The 17001-nt window shown below is 45.4% G+C and overlaps 1 protein-coding gene across 1 annotated transcript in view; it reads right to left on the bottom strand.

Moving 5' to 3' along the window:
* LOC144819668 (uncharacterized) overlaps positions 1 to 17001 on the bottom strand; it is a 510454-nt gene that overhangs the window by 406244 nt on the left and 87209 nt on the right. The window lies entirely within an intron of this gene.

Below are 17001 nucleotides of genomic sequence, written 5' to 3'. Positions count from 1 at the left end.
AGAGGAATGGGGGGAAAAGTGCAAACAAATGTGCCTGACCAAGCCATCGAAAGCGCATTCCACAATGATCCCGGATGGTGAATCCTGCTTGCATAGAACCAGAATTTCTTGTTCTCCGGAGTGACATAGAGATCTACGGAAGGTGTGCCCCATCTTTGAAAAACCTTCTGAAGAGTGAAGTTGCCCAGTTCCCACTCGTGGCTGACAGACCAGTCTGCTGAGAGTGTCCGCTGCTTTGTTGAGGACACCTGGAAGATGTTCCGCTTGGAGTGATATCCCTTGCTGAATTGCCCACTCCCAGATCGACTGGGCTTCTTGCGACAACAGTCGAGATCTGGTGCCTCCTTCTTTGTTTATATAGTGCATGGCTGTTGTGTTGTCTGTACGTATCAGAACTGTCGACTGTTGTATTCGTGGAAGAAAGGCTTGCAAGGCTAGGTGAATTCCTCTGAGCTCCAGCAAATTGATATGCAACAGACGATGCTGAGGCTGCCATCGGTTGCTTACATGAAGATCTTGTAACACCGCTCTCCAGCCTTCGAGAGAGGCGTCCATAGTTATTATGTGTGGAGCCAGGGTCAACGTGAAGGACAGACCTTGAGAAATGTTTTCTTTGGTCATCCACCATGACGCCGCCTCTTTCATGGCCTCGGTAACTGAGATCTTGTCGTCGAAGAATCCGTTGACCTGGTGTCACTGCAAGTCCAACTCTCCTTGGAGTGGACACGTTCTTAAACTGCAGCGAGGAATCAGAGTTATGCATGAGGAGATGGAACCTAGCAGGGACTTGTAGAGGTGAACTGAAAGTGACCTTTTTCTTAACAATCGAGAAGCCATGGACATTAGTTTCTCTCCAAGGTCGGTAACGCCTTGTTTACGGATGTGTTTAGAATGGCTCCTAGAAATCTGGCTGTCTTTGACGAACGAAGAGAAGACTTCTGTTTGTTGATTTATAGGCCGAGATTGGCAAACAGGCGTGTACACATTATGACTACTTTCTCTGCTGCCTGTTTGGTAGGAGCTTATAGCAACCAGTCGTCCAGGTAAGGGAAGACCTGAAGCTTTTGTTTAGGCAGAAAGGCTGCTACCGGAGCTAATATCTTTGTGAAGATCCGTGGAGCAGATCAAAGTCCAAAAGAAAGAACTCTGAATTGAAAATGGCTCTTGGCTACTGTGAAGCGAAGAAACCTCCTGTGAGCTGGGTGAATGGGTACGTGAAAATAAGCGTCCTCTAGTTCCAGAGTGGCCATGAAATCCCCTGAGATGAGAAGACGAAGGATGTCTTGTAGAGAAACCATCCGAATGGATTGTTTGATGAGATAGGTGTTTTGCTCCTTCATTTCTAGTATAGGGTGCCACTTTTCTAACGTCTTCCGGATTAGGATGAACCGGGAGTAAAACCCTTTTCCCCATTGAGAGATAGGGACCGGTTCTATAGCTCCTTTGAGGAGCATTTGATGGACTTCTAGCCGTAGTAGACGGAGATATTTCGATACTGTGGCGCGAGGGGGCTTGGATGGTGGTGGTTGGACAAACTCCAGGGTATAGCCTTTTTGAATGATGTTCAATACCCTACGGTCTGATGTTATCCACTGCCAGTTGTGTACGTAAAATGAAACTCTGCCTCCCACTGATGACACAGGAGGAGAGGGGGCAGTAGTCGGAGCCAGCAAGCCGCACTTGTGGAGTGGTGTGGCTCACTGGTTAGAGGCGGCAGACCCGGAAGCAGAAGTCGGCCCGGGACGCGGCAGGGTGGTGGACCAGGGTCAGCGGACTCAATAATTCTCGCCTCGCTGCCTACTCTAACCAGGGGTCCCACTCGGCAACTCTGGGCATTAGCTTGCCTAATCTCCACAATGGCCCCATCAACGCCGGGGATGCCTGGCTCCACCTTGGGGATTCCCAGCAGGGGCCATCCCACAGGGAAAGCCAGGACGGGTTCGCCAGCGGTATACAGCGCCAGGACGCCGGCTGGCAACAGTGCGCTTTACAAGTATACACATTACATCACATTACACATTACATTACTATTGGCGCTTAAAGTTGTCTCTACCCCGGCGACCTTGTCTTTCTCTGTTGTTCGAGTGAGAGAAAGAAGAAGATTGATTCTGCCGTTGGTTATAATTCGACTTGTAAGAATGTGACTGGGAACCCTACGAGGAGTACCGTTGTTGTTGGTAACCTCCCCTATATGAAGAATTACCTGTTCCCCTTGCTCCTCGGAATGGGAACTTGTGGTACTGCAGAGTCCCTAAGGATTTTGCTGTTTCTGTATCCTTCTCTTTTTTTTTTTTTTTGCCAAAGACCTTTATTGCATAGTTTACACAATGATACAGCATAGTGCCTACAACCCCACGGGCCGGCAGCGTTCTGTTGAGGTACCTTTGCATCAGTGTTTGAGTAACACAGCCTTTCTGCCGATATCCCTGGGGCCCGGCGGCGTGCAAGGGTAGGGTGTATGAAGATCATTGAGATGTGTATTTCTGTATCCTTCTTAATGTCTTGGAGCGCATCATCTATATGTTTCCCAAACAGCGCTTCTCCATCAATGGGCAAATCTAAAATCTTATTCTGGACTTCCGAGTGGAACCAAGTGTCCCACAACCAGCCCTGTCGGCGGAGGACAGCCGCTCCAGCCAAGGACAGAAAAGCAGTTGTTGCAATATTCATTGCACAATCAATGATCTCTGCTGATGTTATCTCGCCCTCCGGGAGAATCATTTTTGCTTCTTTCTTTCCTTCTTCTGGCAACTGATCGAGATACGGGGACACGTCGCACCACATCTGGCGATCGTAACGTTCAAGTATAGCCAAAGAATTCTCTGCTCTGACAAGCAGGCTGGACATAGATGAAAATCTCTTGCCTACATTATCCAGATGCCAGCCCTCTTTAGCTGGAGGAGTGGTAAGGGGAGCTGAAGGATTTCTAGATTTTCTTTGAGCGGCTTGGGAGATGACAGAGTTCGGTTTTGGCTGACTGGTCAAACATCCTGGGCTACCCTCCGGACCCTTATATTTTTTCTCCAGACGAGGTAAAACTGGAATGACAGTGGCTGGATTCTGCATTGCCTTTAAGACTTCCTCTCAACCATGGTCCACAAACAGAATTGATCGGACCGACCTCTTATATGATTCCTTAAAATCATAAAGGAAGCACTCCGATTCCACCTTGGTCATGGGTAGGTCGAACCTCTTGGCGGCCCTCCCCATTAGATTATGGAAACCCCCTATATCCACAGGGGGGGAATCAACTGGTGCCGCAGCAGGAGAAGATGGATCTGGGATAACATAGTCATCCTACTCCACATCTGAATCCTGGATTGTGACATTGCCTTGGTCGTTGTCTGAGGTATCATCCTGGATGGGAGGCCCAACTGGATGAATATCCTGCGCTTCAAGCAATGGCTGAGGTGGTGGTATTTGTGGGGCCACGGGACGAGCAGGTGGAACAGAAGTAACTTGCACTCCTACTGGAACAGGAGGATCTGCTGCAAATCATTTCCTGTAATCCAAGAGCATATCTTGTAGGTCCGTTAGTAAGGAGGAGGGCATTTGGACCATCTCCTGATCATAGTCCCATTGATATTGAGCAGGAGGACCATACTGTTCAAAATCCTCATACTCCCCTTCGGAATCTGTGTCCTGGCATTTGACATGTAGCTGAGAAGGGCTGTCAGCATAGCCAAAAGGACCTTCCTCCTCTTCAGATTCCTCTTCTTCAAGGAGAAGTGCAGGAGGTAAAGGAGTCACTCTCCTTGGTGAAGTCATCTCTGGTGTGATTTGACGCTTTTTGAGGGAAATTGAAATTATTTCCACCGTCGACGGGACCGTCGACGACGAAGAAAGAACTGTCGACGAATAAATCACATTCGTCGACGTTGTCGTCATCGATGACATAGTTGTCGTCGACGTCCTCGTCGTCGACGTTGTTGGCGTCATCACAGTCGTCGTCGACATCCTCGTCGACACCATCGTCGACGATACCAATAGCACCGGTGTTGAACTCGTCGACACAGAGCCCTGTGTCAGTACCGGTGACGAGGAAACCACTGTCGACGAGCCCATCGATGGGGTGACAGAAGATGAAGAAGACTGTACATTAGGCTTTTTCATCGATGGAATCGATGACGCCGTCGTCGACGAGTGGGGCATTTTTTTGCTGATTTTACCTCAGAAGGCAAAGATGAAGGCTTTTTGAAAGTCTTAGAAGCCTCAGGAGGAGACGTTGGAGGAACAGAACTGGATTTCCTCTCAAGTCTTACTTCTTTTGAAAGCCCTTCCCTCTCCTTTACACCTCGGTGAGGAGATTTGACAGGACTAAGCCCTTCAGACCTATCAGGGGTCTCTTTCAAGGCCTCACCAGGGCATTTCTCAAAAGTGAATGAGAAGCTCTACCCCTTTTTACAGACCTTCTGGAAGAGGACGCAGAAGATGTCTCATCGCTGTCACTGGACACTGGCTCCTTTCTAGACTTTAGCTTCTGCAGCCAGGTCAGAAGACGCCCCTCACGATCATGCAAAGTCTTGGTAGAAAAGGTGCAGCATATCTTACAGTTTGCAGCCTTGTGGTCTGGGTACAGACAATAAATACAGGCCTTGTGCTTGTCTTCAATATATAACCTCTTTTAAGCACAGGTGGCACATGCTTTAAAGAGGGCCTTCTTCTCTTTATCTGACATCCTGGAGAAATTGTTGAAGGAAAACAGTTAACAATGATGTAGAATCCAAGTTCTAGGAAAAAAACTGAGCAGAGCTCAGTGGAGACTCCCTAGCACAACAGGCGGTAGACAATCTGAGGTTCTGAGCTTCTCTCAGGAGGTTTCTGGGGGGTGAGGCTAATCTGATTGGTTGTTCATTTTTTTGGTCTCTTACGAAAAGAGGTGGATAGGTTGCAAAACAAGACTAAGCCTAAGTTCTGTTTTAGTATTGGTTTCTATTGCTATTTAATGTATGCCGGGGACTCCCATTCCGACGACGGGGAATGATACAAGCATGGAAATCTATGAAAGTTCCAATACTAGAGTAACTATACCTTGTGCCCTCGCCATGCATAACTTATGACCTCACACATCCTATCACTCATAACATGTTCTATCACATAATTTATACAATCACTGATGACATCTGAAATTAAATAATTGATAACAACATAGCGAGGGCGTGAGTTATAGTTACTTTAGGGCACAAGCACTAGTTTATGTTGAACCTACACACCCTTCAACTTTGTGAAGGACTCAAGAGAGACATTTAGTAACAACTGAGTTATTGTAGCTTTGCCACTGGATTCAGGCTAGATCCTGGTTTATGAGGGGTGTTGCCCTGCAACCGGTCCCAGGATGCTTATTTCCGGTTCAGGGAAGACCTGGCTTGGCAGTTTGGGCTGGACTGTTCCCCTGAGGAACAGGATCAAGACTGATTTGCATATGGCTGGGTCCGAACTAAGGTGGCGAAGTGAGCTAAAGAATGACGATGGACTCAACCCAGATCTGTGACTGGGAGTGAGTGTCTGACAAGTTTCAGTGCATCGTCCATCATCTCCTGGTGTTTTGTTTGTTTGCCCTAAGTTGGCAGGGTATGCCCAGACATGGGTCCCTTGCTTACTTTGCCACTGGATTCAAGCTAGCCTGGTCGATGAGGGCTGTTACCCCGAAACCGGTCCCAGGATGCATGTTTCCGGTCCAAGGAAGACCTAGCTTGGCAGTTCGGGCTGGACCGTTCCCATGAGGAACAGGGTCAAGACTGATTTGCATATGGAAGGGTCTGAACTGGGGTGGTGAAGTGAGCTAAAGAACGATGATGAATTCAACCCAGATCTGTGACTGGGGATGAATGTCTGAAATGTTTCAGCGCTCCGTCCATCATCTCCTTGTGTTTGCTTTATTGTGGCTTAGTGATAGACTTATTAAGTAGTTGCTTCTGATTTGATAGGGCCGTCTATTAAAGTCTTCAAGCTGTTGTTTCTGACTCGAGAAGGACATTAAGTAATTACTTGAGGTACTGTAGATATATGAAATGCCAGACCAATTGGCTTTGCCAATGCTTGCTTCTTTACTGTGGTGTAATGAAAAATCACGCATTAGTCCGTATGATGCAACTCCAGCTAAATGCTATACAAAATAAATAAGGCCTGATTTAGAGTTTGCAGAAGGGTTACACTGTCACCAACGTGATGCATAACCCTTACGCCTTTTTAAAAGTGTTACCGTCCCGCTTTATTTAAAAGTGTCATAGAATACAATGCACTTATAATAAGGAAGATCGGATATCCGTCACATTTGTAATGGAGTAACATTTTACACATTTCATGCAAAGCTGAAATATGATACATTGTTCACTGTTTAATCTGCCTTGTCTAATGTATTACATCATCATTACCAAAGATGTTATTATCAATCACTAGGTTGATAAAAGTACATCGCAATACATCACATAAAACATTCAAACTTGAACCAATAAATATTAAAAGAGCCAATAAAATGTCAAGGGACAATATCAACAAGGCAAAGTTTAAACAGTGCTGGTTACACAAAGCAGCCTATTACCGTTGGAAGAACAAAAATGGGCGCTAACAGCAAATATTTCATAATAGCAGCAAGGAAAGCATGGGTACAAAGAATAGGGATATTAGCGACTTAGTAAGACTCAAGGAGCCATAGCAATGAGTAAACATGCTACAACAAGTGCATCAGCGCAGGAGTAATAAAGTGACTATTGCATAGGTACATTTGAATATCAGAATAGCAATGTGCAGTAAGGGGAAAGTCATGTCGACCAGAGGTAATACAGTGCTAAAATATTATTACAGGTTTGAAACCCCACGCCATACTGAACCTACATGGGGTGCTAAATACTAGTGCTCCCTTGTGTGCTAGAAGATCAGTGGTTGTCATTTACATATTTTTTGCGGTTTACCCACAGGGCAAATAGATATTTAGCTACACCAAAGACCACCACTCTGCTAGTATCAGTTTTCAATAGTCTAAATGCTTCCAAGTATTTCCTGGTGCCCAGATTCTTACATAATGCCACAGTCCACTTCTTCCGAAGTTGGCAATAGGATGGACAAAAGAAAAATACATGGGTACGTTATTCCAAACCTCCTTGGCAAGCAGGACAGAGATCATCAATTACGCCCTTTACATGTCATTTATTGTTAAAAGCTTTGATTGGAAAGGGACAGTATCTGAATAGGAGGTGCGGCTTCCTTGCCAGGGGAAAGGAGAGGGGACAATGTCATTAATTGTTAGCTCATTCTGTGCACTGGGTTTAAAATCAATGAAGGTTAAGAATAGGGACCCTTTGCAGTTCAACACATTTTCAACTGCAACAACCTCCCAATAATATGATTTTATACTGGCTCTGGATATTGTACATACTTTCTCTGGAGAAAACCAGAATTGGTCCAGGCCGGATTCCTAGAGTAGATCCTTAAACTAGGGGGATTATCACCAAACCCTGGGAAGCCATAAGGTCTATGAGCCCTACCCTGCAGGACGCTAGTGCTGGGGAGGTCAGTGCCAAAAAAAACAAGTTACTTACCTGTACACTGTGGTTTTCCATTATTGATATATTTTATAGATTCACATGTTTGAATCTTCCCCGTCGCCATGGTGGGAGTCCCACAGTAACAAAAGAAATAGCAGTATTACAACATTATCATAGACCTCCATAGAGCAAACAAACTCATTTAAGTAACTTGTCAGCCTAATTTTAGAACATCCAAACTTCAGCCAATCACAGCTGAGACCTCAGAGTTCCCCTTCCCCACAGAGCCACCATACCTCAGATTTTGAGCACAAGTGTAAAGGTAAATAAACTCTGAGGTAATTGGTGAGCCTAATCATGGAGGTGAGAGGGTCACATGTGAATCTATAAAATATATCAATACTGGAGAACCACAGTGTACAGGTAAGCAACTTTTTTTTGCTCCAGTATTGAATCTTTTATAGATTCACATGCTTGAATCCGACTAGAGAGCAGTGACTCTGAGCCCGACGCTTTTTAATGTTTACGTGGCCCCTCTGGCGGCATTGATTAGGCAGTTCGGGTTCTCTGTAATATCCTACGCAGACGATACGCAGGTGGTCGTTTCTATAACTAACAATGAGGAGGAGATTGCCGACCGTTTTAACAACTGCATGTCCCATGCCAACATCTGGTTGCAAGCCAACTGTTTAAAACTTAATGGTGGCAAGACCGAAATACTGCTGTTGGTCCTCGAAATGGTGGCCTACAGAGTTGGGGGAGTGTCCAACGCCTGTATTAAAGGCAAAAAAATTAGGGGTGATTTTTGACTGTCGGCTGACTTTTGACAGCCAGATCAACTGTCTCACCGCCAGTGTCTGGGCCATCCCGAATGATTAGAAAGATCGGCTCCTTTATCCCCCCTGATGCTCTAAAAACATTGGTAACTGCCCTCGCTATCTCCAGGCTAGATTATGGAAATGCCCTTTACTTTAATATTTGAAAAAGTCAAAGTCAAAGTCAAAAAGCTTTATTTCGATAAAATTTCATTATCATAAAAGCAAATTAATAAAATTGGTAACACATATCCAGTTAATAGCAAAAAGTAAGACATTACTAGAATAAATATTCTTTAAAAAGGAATTAAACAGAATATTTAAGCTTTCTGGCTCGAATAGCCCAAGCCCAGAATAAAAATTTAGCTAGGGCGCAAACATAGGGTACATAACTGTCCGAAACAAGTATCCTAATTGCCACATCATGGCTCCTGGTTCCCAACTGACGGCATAAATTCTTCAGCCACACCCTTCTTGGGTTAGCATATTCCTTACAGACAAATAAGAAATGGGCTAATGTCTCTGGGTGGGCAGAACATGATGGACACAAGTCAGTTTTGCCTGTACAGGATTTCCATGTTTTAGTAAAAGTATTCAGTGGCAAAGTACCCGTTCTAAATCTAAAATACAAAGACCGGGCAAATGCTCCAACGTCTGTAGAATGCAGCAGCAAGATTGATTCTGGATATTCCCAAACATGAACTAATATCCCAGCAACTAGGAGTCCTGCACTAGCTGCCAGTGAGAAAAAGAATAACCTTTAAGTCATTGTGCATTACGTTTAAGGCGCTCCAACGCAGGGGTCCTTCCTACCTGACATCCCGCATAAAATTCTATGTGCCGCATAGGAACCTTAGATTTGCACAACTAAAACTGTTGAAAGTCCCCAGGTTCAAGCAGGCACGTCGGGATAGAAGGAGCTTCTTGTTAAGATCTGCAAAAACGTGGAATCTCCTTCCACTAACAATTAAAAGCAGTCCAAATCTTAAAGCATTTAGGAAATCAGTAAAAACATGGTTATTCTAGCAGACCTTTAATTTTTACTTCTGCACAACCCTTCCTTGCACGTCCCTCAGTGTCCTTTAGCGCCAAGACGCCTCCGGGCATTCGCTGCGCTCTACAAATCCAAAAATCAAATCAAATCAAATCAGTAAAAAGGCACAATAAGCAAAAAGACAATGGTGGGGAAGGCGAACCATCCCACCATGACGTAAACTTGTAGCATCAGAAAAAAACAAGAAGAAAATTATAAGCATACAAATTTATATACATTTTATAAAGAAAATAGCGGGCTAAAAGATCCTACCTTAAGCAAAGAGACACCGGAGTGTAGCTTGTCCGACAGTGACATCTGCCTTTTTCCAACCATCAGGGCAGTAATGCTTCGTGAATGTGTGAGCATTTGCCCACACATTCTGCACGCTGCAATTGTCTGGGAGAGAAGCTCCCGCTAACAGGGCTGAGGTAGTTGCCACTTTCCTGGTAGAGTGACCTTGTGCTTTCGCAAGAAGTGGCGACCAGCTTTCTCGTGGCAGAAGGAAATTGTGGAGGTGACCCAATGAGCAATACTGGCCCTTGTCAAGGCCTGTCCTTTCCTGGGTGCTGAGAAAGAGATCATTAGCTGAGAGAATTTACAGAATGACTCCGTTCTTTTCAGATAAAACTTTAAGCATCGATTGATGTCCAAAGAATGGAACACCCTTTCCGCTGCTGAAGATGGATTAGCAAATAATGTCGGTAAAACAATCGGCTCATTGAGGTGGTAAGTTGAAGGCACCTTAGGTATAAAAGAAGGGTTAGTGCGCAAGATAATCCTGTCCGGCAAAAACTGCAGAAACAGTTTCTTTATGATGAGAGCTTGGATTTCGCTGATATGTCTGGCTCATGTAATGGCAAAGAGTAAGGCTACTTTCCAGGAGAGGAACTTTAATTCGCATTTGGGTATTGGCTCAAAGGGGGGGCGCATCAGTTGAGACATAACAGTGTTTAATTACCATAAAACTTTAGGAGGTTTAACAGGTGGAAAAACTCTAAAAAGCCCTTTCATGAATTCTTTGACGATTTGGTTAGACCAACGTGAAGTTTGAATTGAACATCTTCTATATCTAGAAATTGCAGCCAGATGACCTCTTATAGAAGAGTGAGAAAATCCTGGTTTCGCTAAGTGCAATAGATAAGGCAGCACTTGCTCCGGTGAAGAAGAGAATGGGTGCAATGCTTGCGAGATACACCAGGTACTGAACCTTTTCCATTTGGCTGTGTAATATTTCAATGTAGATGAAGCTCGAGATTTCTGAAGTATCTTAGTACACTCCTCTGAAAGCCTCAAATCCCCCAATTCAGCGTGGTGAGGAGCCAAGCTGACAAATGAAGAGATGGAATTTGTGGATGAACCACTTCGCCCTGATTCATGTAGAGAAAATCCTCCTTTGAAGGGAAGAGAATCAGGGCACACTCTGATAGGCGATGCAGCCTCAGAGGGATTAGAATGCTCCGGCAAAACACTTGCTTAATTTTATGAAGTATTCGAGGAATGAGTGTAAACGGGGGAAATGCATATGTGAACATCCCCGTCTAAGGAAACTGGAAGGGGTATCCCCATGAAATTTGATGAGGATATCTGCTTGCAAAAAGAGGACACTTTTTGTTGAGGAACGTAGCAGACAGATCTAATGTTGGGTAGCCCCAGGATTGAAACACCTCCTTCAAGTGTTGGTCATTGAGCTCCCATTCGTGGCACTGTCTGGAGGCCCTGCTGAAAGAGTCATCCTTCTCGTTGTGAATCCCAGGCACATGCTCCACTAGCAAGGAGATTATAATTGGCTAGGAGCCATTCCCTTATCTGTTGAGCAAGAAGAGAAAGCGCCAGTGATCCCATTCTGCCTTGCTTTCGGGGATAAAACACTGTCGTAGTGTTGTCCGTTCTGATTCAAGGTTGAAAGGCCTTCATACTTAGAAACACTGCTTTGAGTTCCAGAATGTTTATAAGAGACTCCGCTTCTTGGTTGGACCACTTGCTGTGAATCTATAGCTCTTGAAGGTGAGACCCCATCCGTTCATCGACGCATCCGAGGTCATCACCGACTGTGGTGCCAAGTGAATGAAAGACAGGCCTTGCAAAAGGTTGTCCTTGATCATCCACCAGGCCATGGCGGCCGTCATTGATGCAGAAATCCGAACCTTGTCGTTGAATGAGCCTTGAGACGGAAACTACTGCGAATCGAGCTGTTCCTGCAGCGGTCGCATGCAAAGCTGCCAATTGGGAATGAGCAGAATGCAAGAAGATATTATCCCTAGCATGGATTTGTAGTGCCTCACAGAAGCGTCCCTTTTTGATGAGAAATTTTTGCTGTATACAAAATGCGCATTAGTCTTTCCTGAGTGGGAAAGGCTTTGCCCAGATCTGTATCGAGATGTGCACCCAGAAAGACCTGGCCTGGATAATGGACATTTTTCCAGATTGACGCGAAGACCTAGAGACTGGAAGAGAATTCGTCAGGCTCTCGTTCAAACTTCTGCTGCTTGAAAAGAGGGAGCCTTTATGAGCCAATTGTCCAGGTATGGGAACACCTGGTGATTGGAATGTCTTAATTCGTGAACACCCTGGGAGCTGACTTTAAACCAAAAGGGGGCACTCTGAATTGGTAATGGCACCTTGCCACTCTGAATCTGAGAAATGTTAGAAAATCCACTTTTTCAGGGAAAGCATCCTTAAAGATTGACACTTTATAAATCTGTTCAGCATTCTGAGGTCTGTGACCTGCCTCCATGTCCCATTTTTCTTTTTGATGAGAAAGAAGTGGGAATAAAACCCCTAGTTTTGCTGGTTGAGGGGTACTTCCTCCATGGCCTGCTTAAGGAGAAGTAAATCTATTTCCTTCAAGAGATCTGGAAGGTGACAGAGCTGAACTTTGTGTGGTGCAACACTTGGAGGATGCTGAATGAATTCTAGTGTGTTGCCATGTTGGAAAATGTCTAGAACCCATCTGTCTGAAGTAATGGAGTTCCATTTTTGAAAGGATGCGGAGAAGAAGTGATTGTGGTGTGCGACTATAGCAGAAGGGGCCTATGATCTACATTGTCTTCTATTTGAGTCTTGTGACTTTCTAGCAGATTGCTGCCTCTTGCGTCCTGCCGGTCTGGAATACGTTTGAGCGGTGTTTGACTGAAAAGACCGGTTGTATGGCTGGTAGGTAGTCTGGGGAAATGGCTGGTACGGCTGCTGAAATTGTGGACGGGATAACATTTGCCCCCGACCTCTAGCCCGAAAGGACTGAAAGCAGCGCTGTTGGAGATTGCCTAAGGCTCTGACTGTATCCGTGTCCTTCTTGATAGACTGTACCTCCTCGTATATGTGCTTACCAAACAAGCACTCTCCATGAAAGGGCACATCAAAAACTTTGGCTTTCATCTTAGGTCGAAAGGTGGTTGCTTTTAACCATCCCTGGTGACGTAGGGCTGCCGCTCCTGCCATTTGCCGAAATGCAGTGGATGAAACATACATAGCTATTTCAATGAGTTCTGAAGATGCTCTTTCTCCTTCCACAAGAATATCTCTTGTTTCTTTCTTTTTATCTTCAGGTAGATATTCCAGCAGAGTAGAGATGTCTGACTACATCTGCCGGTCATATCTCCCTAAAATAGCCAGAGCATTAAAAGCTCTGATGGAGGTAGCCGCCAAAGCAGAGAACCTCTTCCTAATATTGTCAGGTGACAGCACTCCTTGTCCGGTGAGGCAGTGCAGGGAGATGCTGGATTCTTGGCTCTTCTCTGTGCTGCCTGCATGATAACAGAGTCCGGCCTCGGGTGACCAATGAGGCATGCAGGCGACTCATCTGGAGCCTTATATTTTTGTGTCCAGTTTCAGAATAACCTCTGGTACTGAGGCAGGTGTCTTCATCAATTTTAGCCCTTCTTGCCATAGAAATTCAATTATTGGAATTGCTCTCACTGAACGTTGAATGCCTTGTTTAAAATCACATAGAAAACACTCAGTCTGTTTTGTTGGCATTGGAAAGTTGAAACGTTTGGAAGCCCGCTCCAAAAGGTCATCGAATCCCCCAATATCTGCTGGAGGGGAATCCGCAGCAGGAGGGTTAGGAGGCAGTGGTATAGGGGCTATGTAGTCATCCCATTCATCATGGGCATCTGTGTCTGAATGAAACTCTCCTTCTTCTGGCTGAGCATCCTGAGTGTCCTCTTTGATGATTATAGGAGGAGGAGGAAGGGCCTTCTCCCTTGTGAATATGGGAGTAGTTAGGACTGGAAGAATAGTGAGTATCTCTTGAGGAGGTAAAGGCCTCTGAGGAGCGTGGAAAACTTTTGTAGTAATCATTAAGAATGTGACGGAGATCCGACACTAGATACACTGGAACGCTCATTGATGGTTCCCTGTAGTGATGACGCTCCTCCTCTCTGTCATCAAAAGGATAGAGTGCCTGGAAGGATTCCTGCCTATGCATGGTAGATGTATCCCTTTCCTCAAATGAACATTCTCCTGCCAAATAAGAAGATGGATCATTGCCCTCAATGTCTTCCTCATCAGAATCTTGGCACTTGACCCTTAACTGCGATGGACAGTATGCAGGGCCAAATATACCTTCATCTTCTGACTCTTGGAAGTCCAGAAGGCGAGCGGGAGGTAAGGGAGAAAGCTTTGAATAGTCCCGAATTTTCCTGTGCTGAAGGAGACTAATTCTTTCTTCTGTCAACGATCCCATCGACAGGCTCGTCGACGGTGCAGCTGTCGATGTGGTCATCTGTGGTGCCGCCGACGGTGCGTGGACAGCTTGCATCTGCAAGGACGCTGTCGACAAACCAGTTGGCGGCGGCTTCGTCGATGGTGGAGGCCTCGTCGACGGTGACGGCCCCGTCGACAACGGCGGCGTTGTTACCATCGTCGAAGCTCCCGTCGTCGTTGTTGCCCTTGATGTCTTAACCGTCGTCATAGTCATTGATGATGAAGCTGTGAACATCGCAGGAACCTCTGGTTTTCGTGAGGAAAGTGAAATCTTCAATGACGACGCTGTCAACGGTCGAGAAGATTGGTCTCTGACAGGAATCAGAGATGCAGATGCAGGAGCTGAAGATGGTGTTGAAGCCTCTGACTGGGATTTCCTATGTTTAGGTTCAGCTTTGTCCTGAGATTTTGATCTCTTAGAGTCCCCATGATGCGAAGTGGGGCTGTCATCCTTTCTTTTCTTTGAGGAAGAATGAGCCTTTTCCTCAGGTTCAGACTCCGAATCTGAAGCAGCCTTTTTCTTTTGCACCCAGAGTAACAGCCTTCCTTCCCTATCTTTGAGGGTTTTTGTTGAAAAAGTGCAGCAATATTTGCATTCCCTGGGTTTGTGGTCAGGGTAGAGGCAATAAAAATACTGTTTGTGAGGGTCTTCAGAAAATAGCCTGCACTTTCCACAGGTTCTACAGGGCCTAAAAAGCCCATTTTTAGGCTCTTGCATTTCAAAGGCAGATAGGTCACCAGTATGAAGTCCAATAAATACTTTGATAGTAGCTAACGCTGTGACTGGAGGTCAAAAGTTGAGAAGAAAATACTGTAACTGAGCAGAGTTCAGGGAGACTCCCTATCACACGACGTGCAGTAAGAAATCTGAGGTATGGTGGCTCTGTGGGGAAGGGGAACTCTGAGGTCTCAGCTGTGATTGGCTGAAGTTTGGATGTTCTAAAAGGAGGCTGAAAAGTTACTTAAGTGAGTTTTTCTGCTCTATGGAGGTATATGGTAATGTTGTAATACTGCTATTTCTTATGTTACAGAGGGACTCCCACCATGACGACGGGGAAGATTCAGGCATGTGAATCTATAAAAGATCAATACTGGAGAAGTAAGTACTCTGCACTCAATTTTTTGCTAAATTCTTCTCTGGGCCATGCCTAGAAAAGAGGGGTCAATGAGGTACTCACAGGAAGATTTAATTAGGATCTTAGGAACCTGTGCTCCACTATGGTAGGGCTTTAATTACTTGTCCAGCCCCAGATCACAGCCCTGTACATTATCGACCCCATGGCTTTGTTGTTGTTGAGCTCAAGGGCTGGGGCCACCCTTTTGTAGATAGCTTTCCTATGTATCTGTGCAATACTAGCAGTGTGGTAAATTAGGGACAACTGTGCCTTTTCTAACTGTGGTGCCCAACTCAGGTTTGGGATGAGTCTTATGCGTAAGTAATCAAATTCGGCTACTGCATCTATTGGGGTATCGCACACCAACAGGTGTCTCTTGCAGTGGGTCATCCTTTGTTTGGAGAAGAACATACATTTAGTCTTGGAGCCAGGAATAGCCAGCACAGGTAAGAGCGGTGGGGCAAGTCGACAGACGATGGGATAGGTAAAATTAAATAAAAACATTAATAAAACAACTTCGCTGAGGCAGCTATGCGGTGAGCTCAAGGTAAGTGGTTTTATTACATTTTTTATTTAATTTGATCTATTCCGTCATCTGTAGACTTACCCCACCCCGCTCCACCGCCTCACCGCTCTTACCTGTGTCGGCCGCGCCTGCAAGGAGCTGTTTAGCTTCAAGCCCCGCTCATCGCAGAACGACTGAAAGGACTTGAGTAACTGTTGCAATCTGTGGCAACTTAGTAATCAACAGAGTATCATCTGCGAAGAGAAGGGCAGGGACACTCCTCCCTCCTGTTTTGGGTGCATCACAGCTGCCCTTGTTCACATATTCGATCACTCCGTTGATGTATAGGGAGAACAGGAGAGGGGCCAAAACAATTCCTTGCCTGATCCCTTGGTCTACCCGAATTGGATTTGTCAGAGTTCCTTACTCCCCCCATTTGACTTGGGCAAGATTGTCAACATGCAACCTGATTAGGATGTTCAATAGGGTGGGGAGCATACCCATTTCTTCCAGCGCCCTTCACAACTTTTCCCTAGGGACCAGGTCAAAAGCAGACTGGAGATCAACAAAGGCAACATAGAGTTTACCTTTGTTGATTATCACCTCTTTCCAATACAAACAGGTGAAACGGAACACCTGGTCCACAGTACTTACATTGGCTCTAAAGCCCTCCTGCCAATCAGGCAAAAAACTTTATCGGATTATCTAGCCTTGCAGTTGTACCAGAACCTGCTTGCAACACAATTTCTGGAGGGAATCAATTAGGGTAATCGGCTCCCCGGATTTGACCTCTGCCCCATCTTATATATGGTTATGATTTCTGCTAGTTTCCATGAGACAGATGTCCATACCATAGAGGACCAAGTTAAAAATCGTATTTATTTAAGGCCCCCAGATTTCCGGATTTTCCCTATAAAGGTTGTTTGGTATCCTGTCCAGTCCTGGGGCAGAAGCTGGGATGCAAGAATTCATTGCATCCATGGTTTCGTTAAGCGAAAACATAAGGGTGTTAGCATGACAGGAATCGCTATTACCTAAGGACTCCCTGGCTTCAGTGTTTGTGTTGCACGTAGTAGTATATCATTTGCTAAAATGTGCCAACCACTGCTGGGGTTGGGCACAGCATTCTAGTGCTGCTTTTTGGTCATTTAGAGAAACTGCAGCTGTGTTCCAAAAATCCCTATTGTTTTTGGTGATCAAGGCTACATGTAGAGACATCCACATATAACTTTCCCAATCCCTTTTCGCTTAGGCGAGTGTGTGCCGATAGCGTGACCTGCACCTGGCAATCTCAGATTGAGACTTCCATTTAATTGCGACTAGGAGTTCCATTTTGGCTAGC

This window comes from Lissotriton helveticus, chromosome 2_1 (assembly GCF_964261635.1).
Source record: "Lissotriton helveticus chromosome 2_1, aLisHel1.1, whole genome shotgun sequence".
Lineage (NCBI taxonomy): Eukaryota > Metazoa > Chordata > Amphibia > Caudata > Salamandridae > Lissotriton > Lissotriton helveticus.
The sequence above is the reverse complement of the archived record's forward strand: the minus strand, read 5'-3'. Positions and strand labels throughout refer to the sequence as shown.